Below are 23,102 nucleotides of genomic sequence, written 5' to 3' on the forward strand. Positions count from 1 at the left end.
ATTTTGGATGAACAGTACTGTTCAGTATTGCTGCTCCTAAAAATAAAACAGCAAATTTAGATTCACTTATATGACTGATATCACGATAGTAAAAATAAAATGTTTGGGATATTAAAATAAATCACAAAGGGTTAGTCAAATGTACATTAATGTAATTCATGTTAAATGCTATTAACTGTGGTTCACTGTTACCCAGTACATCAGACAAAAGACTTGACAAACGCCATTAACTAATTTTGCAGGGGTGCCCATTATAATATGCTTAGAATCATTAATTTAACCAACAGAAGTTTGCAAAAACAATAATCTCATCAAAAAGATACACTTGACCCTGATTAACAATAAACATACATACAACATAAACATGACCTAGAATTAAAAATAATTTGATTTATCTAGGTCAAAAATAATTGATTTATCAATTATTTGATAGAAAGAATCTTAAAATTAATCAACATCTTTATTTGTTAAAGTCTTTTATAAGGAAAAACATCTGCTGATCCCAGCTACTTCTATGTGAAGTATTTCTCAGTTGTCTATCATTATAAATTGGCCATTTTGGGGTATAAAACCATTTGATGGACAAAGTAAGAAATGTGAGACCATCACATTATTTTTTTACTATTATTACACATTTATACACTAAATAATTAACTGATAAAAGACACTGAGATTCCAATATGAGTTGGGATTTTAGTGGGAATGCTAATTTTTGCATTTCATTCTCACTGACAAAAACGTAAAAATGATGATGTTGTGATGTTTGTAGGGGTCTGTACCAAACAAGCATGTTCGCTTACGTCTCACATGACTTGATTTATTTATAATGGTATGTTGAGAAACATTTTACCTTTATCAAAAAATTGCAGCTTCTGCTCTCTGGATATTTCCCTTGACCATATTGTGATTTTGAAAATAATTTGACCAATTGTGCAACCGTAATGCAATATTCCTAGTTTACAAGGGAGCTTTGTTGCCTGTCATACCTCTCATTCGCTAACCTTTTCCTGTCTTTCTCCACTGCCTCCTACCAAATAAAGGGAGAAAGGTATATCATCAACAAGAATCTTGATAGTTCTCCTGATAATACCCCAAAATGAATTACATGGGGTTTAAATACCACAAGTCCTCTGCTTTTTTTCATTTCCATAACTTCAAACCATGACAAACTCTCCACAGCACCACAGACGTGGGAAACTATCTACCTGATCCACCATATCAACACACATACTGCTACATGACTATCTCATGAATAAGGCGTTTATACCTTAGATCATTTGCTGCTCTAAACTCAAAGGTGTCTCACATATGGCAGTGATTGGCAAGTGTGTGTGTGTGTGTATAAGAGAGAGTGTGATGGGCTGAGGGGGCACAAAGGGACCCATTTAGACAGCTCATCACCCTCACCCCCTCCGTCTCCCATCACAGCAGCTAACTGACTACGCTGGCGGCTCAGAACCCCCCCCCCCCCCCACTCCCAAACTAACACCATTTCACTCCGTGCTCCTCAACATTACACAAACACCAGATTCCATCAAAGATCCCCCTCCCGACTCCTCTGAATGGACAGAGCAGGCCAAACATCACCCAGTCTGAGATGACTGGTCTGATCACAGAGGCTGGGCGAAGCTCTGAACAATCCTCCACAGTGTTCACTCACACCCAGGCCACCACATGCCTCTAAGATGTGGAGAGGGCAACGTTGCCAAATTAACCATAATATGTGTCAACTGTATCGTATTTCAAATAAATGGATCGTATTTACATGAACTGTGCAGGTTCTGTTTGAAAACAGATGCTGCGACCACTGTCCAGTCCTCATTCTTCCACAGTGAGTCAGCATCTTCTGGGCGTGCGGACCATCCCAGTGCTCATGGAGAGTCTTTCGTGACAGAGAAAGAGGACAGAGTGATCAGATGTGTGCCTCTGGCTCACTATCCGACCATCATCCGATGTCTGCCCACAAGCTTTGTTATCTTTATGGCTGTCTGTTTGTTTGTTTGTCAGTCTCAAGTGCTTTTCAGAGTTAGGCCTAACGAAGTGAAGTCCACAATTTCCCATATAAAAATCCTGGAACAATAAACAGAAATATGAAGTGTAGGCCTGCAAATGCAGGAAGATGTTTTCAGAGGATTAGGAGACTGGAGACAGGCGGCTTTGCCCAATGACATGGCGGAATGGAGAGACTTGAACCTTCATGAGCCAGGCTATAAGCTTAACGTCAAAACCAGCAGCGTGAGAACATCTTCTTCACCCTAACTTAGTATAAAGAATTATACAACCACTGTAGTTTAAAAAAAAAATTAAAATTAAAAAAAATAAATAAATAATAATAATTCAAACATTTTATTTAGGGTTGTGACTAACTATTTTTAACATTTTTCTTTTCAAGTAATCTGTTGATTATTTTTTCTATTAATTAGGCCTAACTGATTATAGGGCTGCAACTACTCATTAACTGTGTTCAATAAATCATCAGAAAATACTGACGTATGTCCATCACAAATACCCAAGCTAAAGTCTGCTTAGCTGACTGCTTGCTTCGTATGGCCAATAGTCCAGAACCCCCATTCAATTTATTATAGGAAAAAAAAAACACCTTTTTTAGATTTCTGACCAGAAACCAATGACTTTTTGACACGTAATGATTAAGTGAATATCAAATGTGAATTGTTGCAGAATAATTTTCTGACAATTGACACGATTATAAGGTGTAAAAAAGCCGTAAAAAGAAGGAATAGTAGAAAGGTACTGTGTTGTCCAACCAAAACAGTCCAACAGTCCAAAACCTAAAAAACAGCAGCAAAACATCACATTTGAGGAGCTAGACTGGCAAATGTTTCTGATAACTACAAGACACTATTAATTATAAGAGTGGTTGTTGATAACTGCTCTGAAAATGGACTGCTTCAATAATCAACTAGGGCTGCCAATGATTTTACTTATTGAAAGATCATGTGGTCAATAAATGTCAGTAAAATGTAAAATAGTTAAAATGTTTACTGTGTCTAATGTAATAACTTAAAATTGTTTATTTTTGTCTAAATAGCGGTCTAAAACACTAACTATTAAGATTGCTATTACATAACAGAAAAAAAGCAACAAGTCCTTGTAATTAGGAGTCTAAAACCAAAGAAAACCATCAAAAAATGAATAAATAGATTATTTTGTGACAAATTCTATCACTCTATTATCAACAAATTGTTTCAATAAGCTGACTCCATAAGTATTGAGCTCGTCTCTCCAAGTTGCGCTGTGACCTGTTTTCCCAGCCCAAAGCTCCTCTGTCTGTCTGTCCAGGTCTGACTGGGTCACAGAAATCACACTGTGAAAACCAGTGGCCCAGCAAGCCTGTCAGCAGGGAGGAGGCTACCAGGTGGGGCAGACTGTGGAGAGCAGACAGGGGTGAGAGAGGAGCGCCGCTTCACAAACAAGGCTCAGCCTGACCCTCGTCACTCGATTCACCCTGAGGTCTATGGAGCAGCGACACTGAGGAAAAGCCTCAAAAAAAAAAAAAAAACACAACCCACCACATTCCACCAAAACAAACAAGCAGGGCCACCCAAATTTTTCAATTAGAGCCCCAAGAGAGGGGCAGGAAATGGATCAGTGCAGTGTTGCCCCCGCCATCCCCAAGCCAAGCAGTGCTGACTTTGGGGAAGAGAAGAAGATACACAGAGCTCTGCAGGCTCTCACTGAAAGGCTGAGGACTTGCTAGACAACTAGACAACTAGAGATGTTTACTTTCTCTCCAAAATAATGAAACTACATAGCACTCGACTTGTGGTGCTCATAGCACAAAAAAGAAACGTCTGAAAAATAGCAATATCTCTTTCCAAAAATCATGACCCTGTTACTCAAGATAACCCACAGACCTTGTCCTGAGCAGCTTCATGTAGGAACTTGTTTCTTTCTACAGAAATACCCCCACCAACTATATCAACATGCAGAAGAAAACTTAACATCTTTAGGTTTTAGACCATATGTGTCAAACTCAAGGCCCGCGGGCCAAATGTGGCCCGCCACATCATTTTACGTGGCCCGCGAGAGCTTAAAAGGTCTGATTGTCTAAAAATAAATAAGTCAAAAGCGTGATTTGACCAAAAACTACATTTCCCACAATGCATGTCGATTATGTTACCCGTGAAGTGACGGCTTCCCGCCACTAGACGGCAGTGTTTCCACATCAATGCGATTTATCCAACAATTGGAATTGAGAAATACAAATAATGATCCCAAAATGTCCAGGAAGAGAAAAGTTGATGCAGATGGAAGGCTGTTTCAAGAAAGATGGGAAGGCGAATACATGTTTGTGCTTCAAGGAGAAAGGCCGGTATGTCTTTTGTGTTACGAGGCGGTGTCGGTTGTCAAAGAGTACAATCTACGTCAGCATTTTGACACCAAAAACGGAGCTAAGTATGCCAAAGCTAGCCTTCAAGAAAAACAACAAATTGCCCAAGAATTAAAAGGCAAACTGCGGTCGCAACAGAATGTGTTCACAAAAGCCACGGCCAAAAACAACGCGGCAGTGAAAGCTAGCTTTATTGTGGCTGAAGAAATCACCCACGCTTCAAAGTCTTTTTCAGAGGGAGCGTTTTTGAAGCAGTGCATGCTGAAGGTCTGTGAGCAAGTGTGTCCCGACCAGATACAGACTTTTAAAAATGTCAGTTTATCAAGAAACACCATCACGGAGTTAAGGAACTAGCAGAAAACCTTGCAACACAGCTGGCCGAAGAGACACGCAGCTACATAGCTTTTTCATTAGCTGTTGATGAAAGCACAGATAACACGAATACAGTGCAGTTATCCATTTTTATTAGAGGCGTGAAGTCGGACCTCTCTGTCACTGAGGAGTTGTTGGATGTGGCTGCTATGTATGGGACCACAACGGGACAGGACATTTTTGATGCGGTGGAGAAGTCTGTAAGTAAAAATGCATTGCCCTGGGAAAACTTGGTGGGATTAACTACAGACGTTGCACCGGCAATGTGTGGAGGAAAAGTGGGCTTGGTTGGACTAATGAAGGGGAAAATGCAAAAACTGAACTGTCACACGCCTCTGATAACGTATCATTGCATTATCCACCAAGAAGCTTTGTGTGGGAAGGTGCTGGGGATGGATCACATAGTGACCATGGTCATGAAAACAGTGGCACGTGGCCTGAATCATCGTCAGTTCCAGCTGTTTTTGCAGGAGATGGGCTCGGAGCACGGAAATGTGCCGTACCATACAGAAGTACGGTGGCTGAGTAGGAGCAAAGTCCTCAAAAGATTTTTTGAGCTTAGGGAAGACATCGCTCTTTTCATGCAGAGTAAAGGAAAACCCTTGTCTGAACTGTCAGATCCAAACTGGCTGTGTGACTTTGCTGTGTTGTGTGACATAACCGAGCATCTCGCCCAACTGAATCAGAAGCTGCAGGGACGCAAACAAGTCATCACACAGATGTCCGACACGATCATGGCTTTCCAGCGTAAACTGGACCTATGCATGTGCCAAGTGAAACAGGACAATCTTGCCCACTTTCCTGTTTGTCAGAGCATCTCAGCCTCATTTCCCGGTACTTTTTCATGTGCTCAGTTGGCTACCAAATTGAGCCGGTTAATGAATGAGTTTGATCGGCGCTTCTCTGACTTCAGAGCACAGCACTCTGGCTTTGCCATCTTTGCCAGTCCTTTCACCACCGACGTCTGCACTGCACCCCAACACCTTCAGATGGAGTTGATCGAGCTTCAAAGCGACAGTGGCCTGAGAGCAAAGTTCCAGGATGCTGCAATCCAGGACTTTTACCGTCTGCTGCCCCCTGGTTTGATGCCACAGCTTCGACTTCATGCTGCCCGTGTTCTGTCCATGTTTGGGAGCACCTACCTGTGCGAACAGATGTTTTCAATAATGCATCTAAACAAAAACAAGCACAGATCACGCATCACTGATGACAACCTCCATGCTGTTCTACGGACTGCCTCAGCACAGGACCCAAAACCAGACATTGACACACTGGCAACGGGAAAACGGTGTCAGACATCAGGTCAGAAAACACATAGGTAAGCATTTTTAAAAACCTAATTAGAATATAATAAAATGTAATTCAACCAAGAAGAAGAATAGTTAAACTGTGTGCAATTTAATGATTGTGCTTGCATTTTGTTTTGTGTTTGTTATTTTCAGAACATGATCAATGGATGGTGGAGAGGGGATCCACTTGGTGTGTTCAAGGACAGGCAGCATCTCCTCATCAAAAACTAATCTAAAAACTTGACCAATATAGTTGTGAACTGAGACGATATTTATTTTGTTATTTTGAGTTTATTACATATACGTATTTATATGTGTAGCTGCTGTAGCAATGTATTTAGTGTTTGAAGGTTTTATGTGTTTATGGCATTTGTCTGCATAAACTTTATGCAGACAAATGTTTATTGTAATCAAACCATCTCATTAGTTGGATGTATGCCACATGCAAGGCTGTGTGCAGCCTTTTTTTTTTTTTTTTGAAAAATGCTACATCTGTCACACATGTTCTTAGCAGCTCACAACTGTTGGTTTTACAGTAATTAAACCCCTCTCAACTATGACAAAAACGTTTTGAACAAAGTTAATGCAATAACTTGTGTTTGACGTTATTTTTCTTTATTCACTTGGATAGTTTGATCCTTGATTGATGGAGTTATGTGGGTTTCATAACCTGACAAATTAAAAGGATTTACGTTATAACAGAGCAACAAGCAAACATATTTTTTTCTATGCAACTGTAATATTTGTAACTTGAATAAGTAATAAATTCAGAGTTATTTAACATTAAGGAGTAGTTACATTTATTTTACATTACATTTGGTTACATTTAGTTACATTTATAAGTTACATCTGGCCCTTTGAGGGCAGCCATTATGCTGATGTGGCCCTTGGTGAAAATGAGTTTGACACCCCTGTTTTAGACTGTGGGTCAAATAAAACAAGCAATCTGAATGCATCACTGCATCAAAACACTCAACTGCTAAATCAAGAAAATAATCAGCAGCAAACTCTAAGTTTTACAAATCAAAATTAGCCTCAAAACTCAAAACTACTGTATATAGATGTTATAGTGTCTATTCCTACAGTTTCAAACGTTTTCCCAGAAGCCTCATATTGGCATGTAATTACGCCCTTGCCAATTTTCAACCATCTCAATGTCATTTCAGTGTAGGAAGTGTGAGCAGATTAACAGTCTTTGGCTTCCCCTTGTTAAAACAGCTTCACTGGTCTGGAGTTTCTGACTAAATGTAGGTCACACTGTAACATTCATAGTTTACTGCTAACCTGATGTCCACCATGTGCAGGGTGCAGACACATTGGTGCACTGAACGCTTCTCCAGAGGCTGCGGTACACGCCATTGGTTTCTGACAATATTTACATTTAGCTTTGCCTTGTCTTGTTTTGTGCTCACACAACTGACAACTGACTGTTTTTTTTCTTTTTAGGGCATTTTGTGCCTTTATTGATGAAATAGCTGAAGACTGGACAGGAAAGGTGAGAAAAGGAGGGGGGGGATGACAAGTACGAGAGGGCTGCAGGTCAAAATTGAACCCAGGCTGTTGCAGAGGACTGAGCCTATATGGGGTGCAAACTCTACCCAGTGAGCTTAAGGTCACCCTCTAACATGGCATCTATGCATACCAGCTCTTTCTCATCTGCAATTTTCCAGGATTTGAGTTGTTTTGTCTCTGTGACTGGACATGCAGGTTTGAATAGGGGAGACCAGGGGGCTGTTATAGCAATTTGTGGCTTTGATGCCATTACTATACAGTTCTTACATAGGGAACTTGTATCTATGTCTGTACGTTTACATACAGCTGGAGAAAATCGCATTATTGGCTTAGTCCGACTAACACCGGACTTTTAAATAAATGTAAACAGCTTAGTCTGACTGAAATTGGACTATCCGTAGCTTGACTAACACACCTAGATAATTTGATTGAACAAAGAACTATTGCTGCATGGATCCACTTAGTCCGACTGGAGTCAGACTCTGCGTTCTGTGCATGCACCACTTTTTCCTTTGTGAGCTTTAATCCGTAGCAGCGGTTCAGTATATAGCAGTGCAGTAACTCCCGGAAAAACAAACAAACAAACACCTGCGACCGAGAAGCAGAAGCTTCCTCTTTGGGTCAACTGGAGTTAGTTCAATACACACTATGTTAAAAAGGACACAGCGCCACCTATCGAGGCAGAGTCAGACGTACTTGGTCAGAAATTTGATTTTCTCTTCTGCATGCATACTCAGACAAGGCGAGAAGTCCGACTTGACCGATTAGCCGAACTATGAGCTTAGCTCAACTACTGCGTGCATGTAAATGTACGGTGTTCTATTTGTCATCATTTGTTTTTAGAGGCAATGTTAGAGTCACAATATTAGTTGGGATCCTGGATGTCAAATGCTAAATCTGCTCCAACATGCAGGGATGATCATAACATATTATAATAATATATCATAACATATAACTGTGCAGAAATATGTGCATAAAGCCCTTTTCGAATAAATAGAAGTACAAAAATAAAGTCATTCTAGTGTTATTCAATGTTTATATAGCATTATAAGTTGCATTTCTGTTAATATGTCAGTAAAACAGCAGTAGTCAGATAATGCTGCAAAGTATCCCATGTTTATATATTCAATGTTTATTGAATAAAATTAGGAAGAGTTATTGTCACTTTTGAACATGTGAGCTTTGCAAGATTCTGTCCTTTGATTCCACAAAATTTCAGGTGGAAATATAACATTTTGTAAACAACAGTATTTAATTAACATATAGAGTAATAGCAGTAAAATGACATAGTGAAAACAGAGTAAAAGCAACTACTTCTATTTGTTGTGCACTCCAAACTGCAATATAATATATTGTTTGTATAATACACAGGCTACTTTTATATTAGCACACTTTATATTATATACTTTATATTATCAAAAGGCACACAGGGAATAACAATATGAATTGTTGAGTGGAGAAGGGTTAGGATTTAATGAGCTTTGCTTTTTCCCACCCCTTTTCGAACATGTCAAGTATATATATATTTTTTTGATTGTTTATCTGCTTTAATTGCTTTGTTGTTGTTTTTTGTCATCCGTTTGACTTACTGTATTGCTCACATTTTTTCTTCCTTTTTTTACTTTCACATGTTCGAAATAAAACCTTCAAACAAACAAACAAACAAACAAACAAACATTTCCCCACTTTGTACTGCAACTGCTGCACAGCAATTATACTCAGGATTAATGACGTTTTATTATATCTTATTCTCCCGACCTGTGAGAGGCAGCACTGTGCTGCAAGGCATCCAGTCTGAAAGAAGAATGTTGCTGTGTTTTTCATGAAATGTTTTAGGTTTTTTGACATGTTGTGTTTAGTAAAGAGAGGAGGGGGGAAATACGTCAACAGTTAAAGGTCTGTGGATTATCTCAGGTATCCCAGGACACAATTTTGGTTTTATTTAAAGTCAAGGTGCTGTTGAGGCAAATGTCATTTTGTAGTGCTGTGAGAATCACAAACTATTTTCATAATAATGCCTATTAATGACTGTATGCATGAACTTAATATGAATCACTACTTGGAGACAAGCAGATATAATAAGATGGTAAAAGGGGTAAATAAAGAGCTTTATCTACGTTAGTTTTGTAAAATAAAGCCGTTATAAACCCAGTGACAGCAACTAAGTAACGCAATAAGTACCGTTTAACGTGACAATAACGCGCCCAACTTGCAAGACGTTAACGGCAATCATAAAAGTCTTAACGTTAGAAATGTTCTCCAACAAAACAGCACCGTTACACAGATACTTCAGTGGAGTTTGGTGCAGCTAGTCTTATTGACGTTAAAACGATGCAAGATGACAACATTAACCGCATCTTTACAGACGCCCGTTGAAACACTCTAAACAACCCACCGGTGATTCTGGAGAAATGGAAATCAGCTATGTTGACAAATTTGACAGCTAACATTAGCTCGGGCTAAGCTGTGCTCGCTAGCAAGCTACTCGTTATGCCGGAAGGGTTAGCGGTGACTGTCATTTGTGTTCGTCGTAAATTTACAAAGCGCTTATATTATCACCTGTCTCACCACAGTGAGTTTGACTCCATGTCGAGTATTTAGGAGAAAAATACGTTAGACAAAATGGTAACTTACAGTTTACAGCGACTGGACTGCAGCGACCGTTTCCTGTATCATGTGACTACTTCCGGCTTTCCGTTCTCAGCCACAGCCTTCAAAATAAAATCATTAAAATCAAGTTAAATTAGGTAAAATATAAAGAAATAAAAAATATATACTATGACTACACACACACGCACACACATATAGATAGATAGATAGATAGATAGATATTTTTATATTGCTTTATACCTGTAGTCCACTACAGTTGAGTGATAGTGTAATTATTACTGACGTCATCCATCTGACAGTTGTAATGACTTAACTGTACAAAACATATGATCATCTCATAAAATATGGCATCGGGCGAGAGGCAGGGTACACCCTGGACAGGTCGCCAGACTCGCAGGGCTGACACATAGAGACAAACAAACATTCACACCTACGGACAATTTAGAGTTACCAATTAACCTAGTCCCCAACCTGCATGTCTTTGGACTGAGGGAGGAAGCCGGAGTGCCCGGAGAGAACCCACGCTGACACGGGGAGAACATGCAAACTCCACACAGAGGAGCAACCCTCTTGCTGTGAGGCGACAGTGCTAACCACCACACCACTGTGCCGCCCCATATGCCAAAATATTATAGATTAAACTACCCACCAGTCTATAAAACTGTTGCAATAAGCTCTACCTGGAAAGCAACAACATCAAAATGTTGCTTACATGTTAATGCATTAATAATCATAACCCAATGGTAAAATATAAAAGGAAACACTGATCTGGTTGAATTTCTGTTTTGCTTTGTTTTATATTTGCCTGACACCATACCAATTTCTTTGGTGGATGGTTGGTTCTGCACCTCTGTCTTGAAGGGCCTTTATAAGAAATAATGAATATATTTATGTGCTGTAACATCTTATGAGCAGTTTGATCTATGGGTCATCTGGTTTGTACATATGTCAGATTAAATGCAGTAGAAACAGCATTATTAGCCTAAATTCTCCTCTGAAGTATTGGATGTCCTTTGTGTGAGAATTCTGAAGCCCAGTGGGAGCTTTGCTTCTTTCCTCATCTCTCTTTTCACGGTGCATCACTGAGGTATTTCCACTTGTTCTGGGAAAGGCGCAGCATCATTAGAAATCCAACAGAGACCACCCAGGCACACACTAGAACACTGATACCATTACATTTATCTCACCAAATTGTGCAGGGCAGAAAGAATTTCTGTGATAAGGCAAGGCCCAATCCCCGGGGAAACCATATTGTCCAATTAGACGGGGTAATCTGATAATTGAGGGATCAAACTGTGACTTGGGAGTTTGCACAGATGCTGATGCAACACAGGGGCTGTTTGTCTACATAAACATCAACTTAGAGCAATGACGCTGGAAGATTTTGATCTTGGTCTCACTGGTACAGCCTCTGCCAGTGAATGAGAACATCGGTTGCATTTTACACATACCAAGTGGTGCATCTAGAAATCAATGGGTTTTTGTGCAAATTATTATGTGTCAAGTCTTGAGATATAAATGTAATGTATGGGAGAATATTCTTGGAGAATATTTAAACTTGTATTGATTTTTATCAATATTTAAGTAATCTCAGTTTTGACATTGTACGGTACAGAAGAGCAAGAACCACTTATTCAGAGTCTTGTTTTTGATTAAAGGAATAGTTTGACATTTATGAAATTTTCTTTTTCACTTTCTTGCTAAGAGTAAGATGAGACAGTTGATACCACTCTCTTATTTGTTTGTTAAATATGAAGGTGGCGCCAGAAGACAGCTAACTTTGCTGTGCTTAAAGGACCAGGTCACCCCAAAATTGAAAATACATATTTTTATTTTTTATTAAAATTGTTTTGGTGTGATTTGCCAAGTGTTGGAGATATCGGCCGAAGAGATACCTGCCTTCTCACCAATATAAAGATACCACTTGGCGTATGGTGCTCAAAGAGCCAAAAATCCACATTTTTAGAACTCAACAGCAATGTCTCTTTCCAGAAATCATGACCTGTTTGATAATCCACAGACCTTGTTGTGAGCAGTTTCATCCAGGAACTCTTTTCCTTCTGCCGAATTCCATCCACAAACAGTATCACTGTGCAGAGGGAAGTGTGCATCTACTACCAACTTACCTAGCACCACTGAGCTAACTCAAGTTACAGCTCAGCCTAGGAGGACATTATTAATGTTTACATCTAATGCTGTTTCAAAACAAGCCTCTTGTGCACACTTCCTTCTACATGGAGATACTGTTGGCTGGTGTAGTTTGGTAGAAAGAAAATAGCACCTCCATTTAAGTGTTCACCACAGGTCTGTAGATTATTTTAAGTGACTGGGTCATGATCTCTGAAAAGAGACATTGCTGTTGAGTTTTTGTTTTGTTTTTTTGCACTTTGAGCACCATAAGCTGAGTGCCCTATAGTTCCATAATTTTCAATGGATTTTTTTTTTAATTTTTTTTATTTTAACCTTTATTTTACCAGGAAATAGTCACATTGAGATTCAGAATCTCTTTTGCAAGGGAGTCCTGGCCAAGACAGCAGCATAATATGGCAAAGATCTCTACAGCCAGTCACTCCAATGCCTGGTAACTCACACCAAAACAATCTAAAAATAAATAACACTACAGGTAAGATGAAAAATATGTGTTTTTTACTTTGGGGTTAACTGTCCCTTTAAAGACATGAAATTAGGGAAACAGCTAGCATGGCTCTGTCCAAAAGTAATAAAATCAACAACTCTAAAGCTCACTAAATAACACGCATCGTATTTATGTCTACTATATTTGTTCTGTGCAGTTCTGTATTTACTTGCTGTTTGTGCTACACAGTTTTTTGGACTAGGCTGGTGAAAGTGACTAGTTTTGCCCTGTTCAGCCTTTATGCTCTGCTGTGCTAGCTGCAGATTTATATGTAATGGACAGATATGAGAGTAATATCAATCTTCTCATCTAACTCTTGATGAGAAAGCAAAAAGCGTATTTCATGAAATGTCTTTTTCTTTACACAACTATACCCACTGCTGACAATATTCTCATTTAGTGAGGAACACGTGACTGAATATTGTGTTTTAAAATAGCACAGGCTCTCTGAGCAGGTGTTCAGGTGTGCTCCTGAGGGACACTGCTGGTGCCTTGATCCTTGCTGTGACCCCCCAACCCTCTGTAATCCACATCCCGTAATGGCACATGCTGCGCTGGCACCATTGCTCATCCCTGAACCCTATTGTTCATTGTTTGTCTTCTTCAGTTTTTTCCCATGGGCCCCTGGCCAGTGAGAGGAAAAGGTCACTGTAAATATTGCACTGAAATCCTCCCTCCCTCCCATAGAGCTCCTGAAGATGGAACAGGCGACCAGTGGGTGAGCACTTCCTTCCTGCGCAGGGCATTTCAACTGTAAGACATCAAACAAGTATGAATCCTTCAATGTCAAAGATCGCTGCAGTGAGATCATGTGCTCAGTGTTGACATTACAATAACCTGGGCAGGTCTCAGCTCTTTGTTAAGCCCATCAGATAGCATAATATCTACATATGTGTCTCTATGTGCCATCACAAAGATGCAATTTATCAAGAAAACTGGGCAGTACACATGAAACACTTCTGTTTTCTCACTGAAAGAATGTTAACCACACATATCCCATAACTGCTCTTTAATCATTCTATGTAACTGGTTAATGAGCGATACTATAATAATAATGAATAGGCATGAATCCAACCCCTGCCTGTATTTTGCAACACAGAAAATGCACAAGATATAGATCACAAGGGAAATTAAGTGAGGCTTAGCAACCCCTGACCCATGTGTTGCTAATCACTAGCCTGTAGCACTGCTGTTAATATAAGACAGGGAGATTTTAAATAAACCCCTGATATTTGGGTTTGTTTTGCTTTTGAGTGGCGCTCCATCTCCCGCTGCTCCCCTTTCCCCCGAGGAGTCCAGTTCCCTGGGCTCACAAATTTGGGCTCCGGAAATTCTGGCCTGTGCCAGGCTTAGCTTGGAAAAGCATCAAGATGAATACAATGGAAGAGAGAGAGTTAAAGGGGAACAGAGAGCCTTTCAGTCTGAGTGCTGACACATTGCTTGACACACTGGCTGGATAACATGACCAATAAATTGATGGGGAGATGAAGAGGGGAGTACAGGAATGATTTTACAAGAGGTGGTGAAAAATCTGATACATCTCCGATGATATCTCTCCCATTACCTTGAGTATAACCAAATCAAAAAACATTTTCTCACTTACCATAAGTGGTATCTTGTGCTTGCAGCCATGCCGTTTTGGTTTTGTTTGATGTTTCAACAAAACTAGAGTCTACAGCCACTGTAGCGGCTCAGTGAGGCTGGTGGTTTGAGCTACATGCTTACATCGACATGCTAGCACTTTTACAGTGACAATGCCAACATACTGATGATTAGCAGGTAATGCTGACCATGTGCACCTTCTTAGTTTAGAGAGTTAACATACTAACATTTGCAAATTAACACTAAACACAATGTTCTGAAGTGCTGAGGCTGATGGGAATGTAAGGTTTGCAGATATTTGGTCATTTACCAAAGTATCTTTGATCTGATGATGGAGCTATATTAAAAGTTAAGGGATCACCCTGAGGGGGGCATGAATGTCTGTAACAAATTTCATGGCAATCCATCTGATAGTTCTCAAGGCATTTCAGTTAAACCGCAATGAAGGTTACGACGTTGTAACCCTAGTTCTATTAGCACAGGCAGAGCCCTCTACTGGATTCTATGGGTAATACTATTCTCCAATCACGAGCATGCATTTGCATCAACCTAGCCTGCCAATCAGGACGTGCCTACCCAAAAACATGCACAGCATACAGTATATAGGAAGGCATATGGTGCTGTCTCTTAGGCCTATCATACACCGTCTTCAGTGAGTGACATAACAGCGACAGGGCCTCTAGGTAGAGGGCTCCGTCTGTGGTAATAGAATTAAGGTTACAATATCCTAACCATTGTTCTGTCCCACACAAGCTCCGCCCTCTACTGAACTCTGTGCGTACAGTGGTTGGAGCTTGATGAATGACTGCCCTGTTGTGACATAACATCAACCCACCCACACTGATCCTGACTAGCCAAAGGTAAGTCACCACAGCCGGCCTTCTTCTTCATAACCTAGGCTGCCACAGCAAAGAAGTACGAGGCCCCAGCCAAGCCAAATAATATGCAACCAAACTGGGCGGAGCCATTGCCTAACTTTCCATGAGCCAAAAGACAGTGGACAGTCGCTGAAGGGAAAAAGGGTAGTTGAGAATGTCATAGGCCTTATTATATACTGTGGGCTCTGGAGATATTTGAGTAGACAGATCCTAATTGACCGGCTATGTTTCTGCAAATTTCAGTGGGCGAATGCATACAAGTGGTTGGAGGAGAGCATTAAGCATAAAGTACAGTGTAGGGTGGAGCATGTGTGAGATGGAATAGTCTACCTCATTGTGGCCCTAGAGGAATAGTCAGGGGACCAGGTATTTCCAGCCTGGTCCAAAGTGGTGGACCAACCATCACGCTGACATCAACATATATAGAGCCGTGCCACTAGTGTGATCACAAATTCAACAACAACTCTTTCCAGAAATGGTGTTCTTTATTTCTCCAGATATTCCACAGAACTTCCTGTAAACAGTTTTCACAAGAACTATTTCTACAGTTAAAAGAAGTTCTAATGAAAAATATATATAAGGTCGGTAATTCGGGACCACAGCAGTTACAAATGACAACACAGGACATATGTCCTAGGTGTTATCTCTGGAAATTTGGGGACTTAATCAACCTGAGAGGAAGTTTGCATTTTACAATATACAGTGTCAAATATTCAAAGCTGTTCCAATCAATGTTTTCACATTAATAAAGGATCAATGACTTTGTGTAATGTGATAAGAGTCAATGGTAGTGACAAACCCACAAGACTTATCACCCAAGTCTGCAGTCCCCTACTTTACAGAGGGTTTTGGTGTCTTTAAGGTCACTGTTTTGGTTTCACAGACTGCAACTTTACTGTTTTGGTTCAGTCTCACAGTTCTCACACCCTTTTTTTAAGTACAGTGAGAAAATATGTTTTCTTTTGTTTGTTTTTGTGTAATTTGGGTGGACTGATGCTTTAATTATTAAGACACAGTGAATATTGGAAAATTCCTGCAGTTAGGTGTAAAAACTAGTGGGTGTGAGAGGATATAAAGGGGCATTTTCCCAAATATGTTCAGGCTTTTACCACCCAGGTTAACATAACATGTTCTTTGCCTTCTCATAACACCACTCCTTCAGCCCCCCTAGGCCAGACAACAGGCTACTGTGTCTCAGGAGGCACAGACAGGATCAGCCCTGAGAACTATGTGGGGAAAAGTCTAGAAAGTAAAATGAAAAATCCACAAGAGCTCCGAAGATGTAAAGTCGAGCCAGAAAGACTTCCTTTTACACATATTGTCTTCCAAAAGGTTGTTGTGGAGTATGGGCTCATATTTTGCTGTTACATGTTCATGAGTAACATAACTTTGACAGGAAACAGCTTTCATCCACAGGGGCCAGCTGAAGCCATCGATGCGTGCTGCGGTGTGTGCTCCATCTTTGATGAGATGTGACAGGTCGGAGTGTGTTCATAACTGTTTGTGTTTATAAACAGGTGGACTTGGTTACAGCTGAGGGTTATTTGTGTGCTGGATGGGCCCAAGCCAATCGCAATCAGGAGAGCATAATAAAATCATACACTCACCCGGCTGATGTTATACGCTCAGGCTCTGTTTTCTGTCGTCATTGGTCAGATGTTTGGATTTTTTTAAATTGATCTGATGCTGCCATATTTTCATTAGTAAGATTATATCCTTTTTTGAAGACATTCCCACTGTAGCTACATCACATAATATAATTTAACCTTAAAATGATAGCTCCTATCTATTTTTTTTAATTTGATGATTTCTTTTATTTTTGCAGATGTGACTGACTATAATTTTATAGCATGTGTTTTTAGTGTCTGCTATTTAATTGTGTTCTTGTGGTAAAACATAAATAGTATATTTCCCTTAAAAGAAACTAATTGTATTTGAGTTGAATGTAAATTAAATGCAGACAGAGAGAGAAAGACATGTACTGTAGGATTTAATAAAAAATGATTTAAAGCACTAAGAAGTGATAAGAAACTTACAGTTCAGTGTGACTGGAAAAATAGGAGACCTATTTAAAATGAGGGGATTAAAGGGGACATCAGGGATTAAAAATACCACATGACGCAAACTGAAAATAAAACTATTTTATTTTCCACTGTGTGAAAGGAAGAGAGGGTCTTAACTTGAATGAGCCCTCTAATGCCACACATGGGTTTTCTATCCCATGGATCAGCCTGTAAGGATTTAACACACTCAGGAGGAACCCAATTGGCCTCGGTGAATATTAACTGGACTTAATGTGCAGCATATTGGCTCACAAATGATTTAATAATATGTCTTCATTTCCTTTGCTAAATCAATGACAGTAAAGATTCAGGCCTTGGCGGGCAGCCTCACTGTGTCCTCAGGATTTTCCCTCTTTTTGTGCAGTCCAAATATTTCCAGAAAATAAAAAAAGAACATTGTGGCAACAGACCAGAAGGGGGCGCCCAAGAATGTCATTTATGAACGGTGCCTCTCCTCTGTGGTCTTGTTTGCGGAGGAGGAGAGCTGAAGATGTACAGTGAGAGACCAACAAAAAGTTTTGTTAAAAAGTTTTGAGATGTCGATGAAATGTGAAACAGCAGGGTGAACTTACAAGAGCCCTATTACTGTACTGATCGAGACCACATTAAATCATTATTAACCAATACATTTGCTGTAAAACAAACATACACGGGGATGGACAAATTAATTACAACACCTTACAATATAATGCAGGCCAGTAACAACAGCATCTGAAACACCCCCCGGAATGACTGTTTGAAATGCTTTGAAAGACGTGGAGATACAATTCTTAAGTTTGGCATGATACCAAAACACTACTGTTTGTGACACCTTACACTGAAAAATATAAATGCAAACACAAGCAAGAACTTTGCAAAATAAAAAAAGCCTTAAATTAGAAACATTCTCATCTAAATCAGGAACTCTCTTACAAAAGAATAAATATGACCAGACATATACTGCCAGCTTTCAGTATTTAGACATATTGTGGTGTGTGCCAAAAGTACTGACCCTTAATAGTTAGCCCTTACCATAATAACAATAATACTGTTTTTATAAAGCACTAATCAAGCAAGTAGCACAAAGTGCTTTGCTTTAAAACTGTGCAATAATTGGTGCAATGATTCAACAACAATACTCCGTGCAGTTATTCAGCTGTGCAATATTCTTCCCACTCTTTAATGTATATTGAAGCACTCCTGAATGTAGTATATGGAACATATGTTGTACATAATGTATTTACTTATATTTCTTAATCTTATTCCTACTTATATATTTTTTTGTTTTACATTGTAGTATTATACACATATTCTTATATTTCATAAAATTGCACACTAGTTTTATAAATTGCAATGTAGCATAAGGTACATGTTTTTATATTTGTCACACACTTTATATGCTTTGCACATTATACACATGTTGTAGTTTTAAATATTTTACATACTAGTGTTACACTGTAGCAAATTGCACAGATTTATGTCTATATCTACACACATTTTGTACTTGTACTTCATATTTCTACCTCTATAAGTCTCATTTACATCAGAGCAACTGTAATGAACAACAATTTAGTTTCAGTTAAGTATTTCTGATTCTTATTCTGATTCTGAAATGGAAATGAAAGTCCAAGGTATACTGTACTAGGAGAATAGTATAAAAGGAAAACGAAAACAATCACAAAACAATAATAATTCAGACACAAACATATGAGCAATGGAGAAAGAGATCTCTGAAAATAAGATGAGATGGTTCATTAATTAAACCACACCTCTCTGATACAGTCTCAATAAACACTAAGATGCACTATTTATTGTAAGAGTGCTTTGTTGTTTTTGTCAGTTCTATGCATTAAGTAATACATTTTGTTACATGTGATGTAATATAGTTTCATAATAGTAACTGGTTGTGTAACCAGGCAGGTAACAATACATTAACTAGGTAGGTGCTTATATTTGGGTTTCAGAATCGATGCACATTTAAAAAATTGTTTATGAATAGCTGAATATCTACACAGTACACTAGACAAAACCTACAGGTGTGATCAACTACGTGCCTTTAAATCAGCAAGAACTAGGATTTCTGACTAACTTGGGGGGCATGAATTTACGGTTGAGTATATGCGTACACAAATAGTGTATGTGTATACATTACAGTGTGTGTGTGGGTGGGGAGTTGAAGCAGAGAAGCTGTTTGTAGTGAAAACAGTGAGAAAGAAGACACAGAGAGGAAGCTAAACACAGGCTGCTCTTTGAAGTGCAGAGCAGGGTAATGCTATTGTGAGCAGGTTGTTTAACCAACACAACCACAAGTTATATGTTGGCCCAGGACATATCTGATCATCTGTACATCTGATAATACGTGATAAATGGTATAAAATTGTATAAATAGTGCAGATTAAAGGTAATATGTCGTGGAGGCAATAAATTGTACTATTAATGGGTCGAAGGCGGCGAGAGATTTCCTGTGTTAAGTGGATGAGGTAGTGTGGCATACAGGAAGGGAAATAGCATGTGTGTGGTTCAGTGGGAGGTGGTGGAGGGGATATAAGGAGAACTATAGGAGTGTGTATGTTCAAGAGGTGCGGAGTGCGCAGCAGTGCAAATTAAGGTCAGTTTCAGCCGAGTAGCCTTTTAGCTTTGATCCCTCAGCTGAACTGGATGAAAGACATCCTGCTTCCCTCGCTAAGGAGGGAGGAAGGGGAGGCGAGCACCAAGAGGACCTCAGTTTTCCACCTGACAAATGTGGCTTGATGCAGCACAAACTGTTTCCTCTATTGCGCCGATAATCTCTTATATCTGTCTGGCCTCTCTTCTGCCTAACTTGTGTTCTCGCCCACTCCTCTCTGTAACTCACACTCCTCGCCTTTTTCCTGCTAATATAAATTCTGATGGGCTTTATCAATGCTTTGTCTCTCCATCTGTATTTCCCTGACTCCGTCTCTTCTCTTGTTTTCCTTTACAGTGCATTCAAAATCTGAACTTTGATCCTCCCACGACCTGTCAGACAGCAGACCTGAAGCCTGGAGCGATCCACTGTTTGCGTGTGTGTGTGGCCTGGTGTGTGCAATCTGGTGCAAAAGCATCTGAGTTCATGTCAATCACTGTGTGCGTGTGATCAGAAAATAATTACTTAATGGGATTAGGGTGTTTAGACTTGACTCACTGTGTCACTAATGTTTCTTAACAGTGTATGTGAACAAAGCGCGTGCGCCATCATTTAGTGTGACAGCTTCCAGTCAGGCAGTGGGGTGATTATTTTGTGGAAAATCTGGTTTACTAATTTAATAGATAATTTCAGTTTTATTACAAAATGGTTCTTTTTTGTAGTTTTGAGCATCTTTTCTGTCAGATATGACAACACTGTACTCACCAAAATGAAATTCAGCCATCAGGGGACACAGGGACATCACTGCAACACACAACAACATGGAAAGAAGCAGTGAAGTGAAAACAGAAAATTAGTACCCAAACTGTACCATGTGAAGAAGCCACCACAACTTTCAAAGTTTCAACTTTGACCTTCAACCATATTGTTCAATCAACAGAGACAACAACCCAGAAGAAAATGTTGGCATTGTTTCTGCTAACTACAGATACAATACATTTGTACATTTCATACATATCATGTTCACGTTTCTAAAGTGACATAGTAGCCTATATGAGCTGACTTTGTCAGCGGAAGGTGGAGGGGACGGTGCCTTGTGTAACATCTATGCGAGATGTCTGTAAAACTGCAGACCACTGCAGACAACTGTTCATGAGACCCGTCACTGTGTTTCCAGCTAGGATAGTGCCAAAACAGGTATTTGAAGCCAAAACATGATCTTTTCCTAAACATAACTAAGTGGTTTATATGCCTAAACCCTAACCACACATTAACCACAGCATTGTAAAAACATGAATTTTCAAATGATCTGCTACATAATGTACACATGTAAATTAATGTATGGTTTGGAGAAAGATAAAATGCTCACACTTATTCTGGTGATTAGGTTGGAGAAAACACAAACCAAAATGCAGACAAATTTGATAAATGAACCCAATATGGCACTTTTATTAGGATAGGCATAAACTGGACGTTGACAGTGACATTTGTGGGTTGTTGGAGTTGCAAAGCAGATAAATGGCACAGTCTGCAATGAAGGCAGAGAGACAAAACAGGCAGAGTGGTTTAAATATTCTTCAGCTAAGATGACCATTGGATGAAAAGCAAGAATACCAACAAAGTCAAGTTAAATTATTAGATAATAAGTGTTAGGTGGGGCCACTGAGTGACAATGAAATAAAATGATAATTGTCTTTCTGCTTGAACATATACTAAAAGCTTTATTTACAGGTGCGCCTTTTGTAGCAACATTTTGTGTGCCCTCATGTTCTGTTTTACCTCCAAATAAAGATAATTTACAATACCTGGCCAAACTGTCTGACTTTGTTGCAGTGACATCACTGTGTTCCCCGATCTCAGACATTAAAGGTGCTCTGTGGCATTTCATTCTTGAGGTTTGACAAATATGTTATCTCTTTCCCCCTAAACACTTGCAAAAGCCAAATTTTATATATTCTAAATAATGCATTGTTTGCATCCACATTTGCTACTTCCTTCACTGTCTTTGATTGTTCATTGCTGTGCTCGTTGGCCTGTTACCACCCCCAACTGTCGATCAGCTGAATACCATGCGCACATGTGCGTAAAGACAAACAAAACAGTGACCAGCTCACAAAAACATTGCTCCATAGTGCTACTTTTCAGCACAGTCTCAGTGCCAACTTGAGAAATAATGATGCTTGGTCAGTGGCCCTTGACATTAGATACCAACGCACAGAGGCACCCTTTAGCTGCAGTAGGAAACGCACCAGGCAGCAGCATAATTTGACTCTCAGAGAAGACAAGTTCTGCCATAGAAACTGCCATAGTACAAAAAGCAGATGAAAGGGAAGGTGGATCGATCAATCAAACAAGCCCCAGACTTTCACCCAGGTGACCGCTGGTTTTGTGTATCCCATGTGAAACCAAAAGTAAATCGAATTATTTTAATAACAACCAAGTGTGCTAGTAATGTCACCTGACATTACATTACAACAATGACCATACTTATTTTAAGCCAAACCATAATGTTTTTTTCCAAACCCAACCACATGCTTTGTTGCTTAAACCTAAGGTAGTAAACCTAGCAATAAAGTTTTTTTTTTTTTGTTTGTTTTTTTTTTTTTACCTACGTTCTATAATTACAAGCGTAAATTGACACACTGTCCCTGAATGTTCAAATCTGACGAGGGTACCTAGAACGTCATAGTTTGAAGATTAGGGCCACTGACCAAGTGTTGGTATTTGTAGTTGGGAGTGAGAATTTGTTGTAATTGTGGTCAAAAAGTCACCACAAGGTGAATAAAATGCTGTCTCATTGAATGTGAATAGAAATGGCGTCCAAAACTATAAAAATACAAGCCACGTTGTAACAAGCTCTCTCCTTATCTTCATTTTGCTTGTTGTCATACCTCATTTTGTGTTGTTTCTTTGTCGTCACCATTCTGCTCTGAAGCTGATATACTTCAAAGTGTTTCTTCACACTGGAACAACAGACACATATGGAACATAAATGACAGGATGGACCTATAAGTTGAAATACAATAGAGCTCAGGAACAAAGAGGATTAATAGAAGGCCACTTTCCTGTGTTTGACATTGGGCCAGTAGAATGTAAATGTCCTGTATGATCTTCATTTATTTATTCTTGTCAGCTTGTAAATGTGGAAACCAGGAAAACAGTCATCTGGAAAGAAAGTTTTGACAGTTGAAGTTCATTTATCATCA

The 23,102-nt window shown here is 39.4% G+C and overlaps 1 protein-coding gene and 1 pseudogene across 1 annotated transcript in view; one reads left to right on the forward strand and one right to left on the reverse strand.

The window, feature by feature from the left end:
- Positions 1-10,218, reverse strand: part of exoc2 (exocyst complex component 2) — a 56,758-nt gene extending 46,540 nt beyond the window's left edge. Inside the window, exon 1 of the mRNA XM_049587944.1 lies at positions 10,159-10,218. The gene's annotated coding sequence lies outside the window, so the exon portion shown is untranslated. The remainder of the gene's footprint in view (positions 1-10,158) is intronic.
- Positions 4,241-6,045, forward strand: LOC125896170 (general transcription factor II-I repeat domain-containing protein 2B-like; annotated as a pseudogene).
- Positions 10,219-23,102: the final 12,884 nt, after the last annotated feature.

The sequence above is a fragment of the Epinephelus fuscoguttatus genome, linkage group LG10 (genome assembly GCF_011397635.1).
Source record: "Epinephelus fuscoguttatus linkage group LG10, E.fuscoguttatus.final_Chr_v1".
NCBI lineage: Eukaryota > Metazoa > Chordata > Actinopteri > Perciformes > Serranidae > Epinephelus > Epinephelus fuscoguttatus.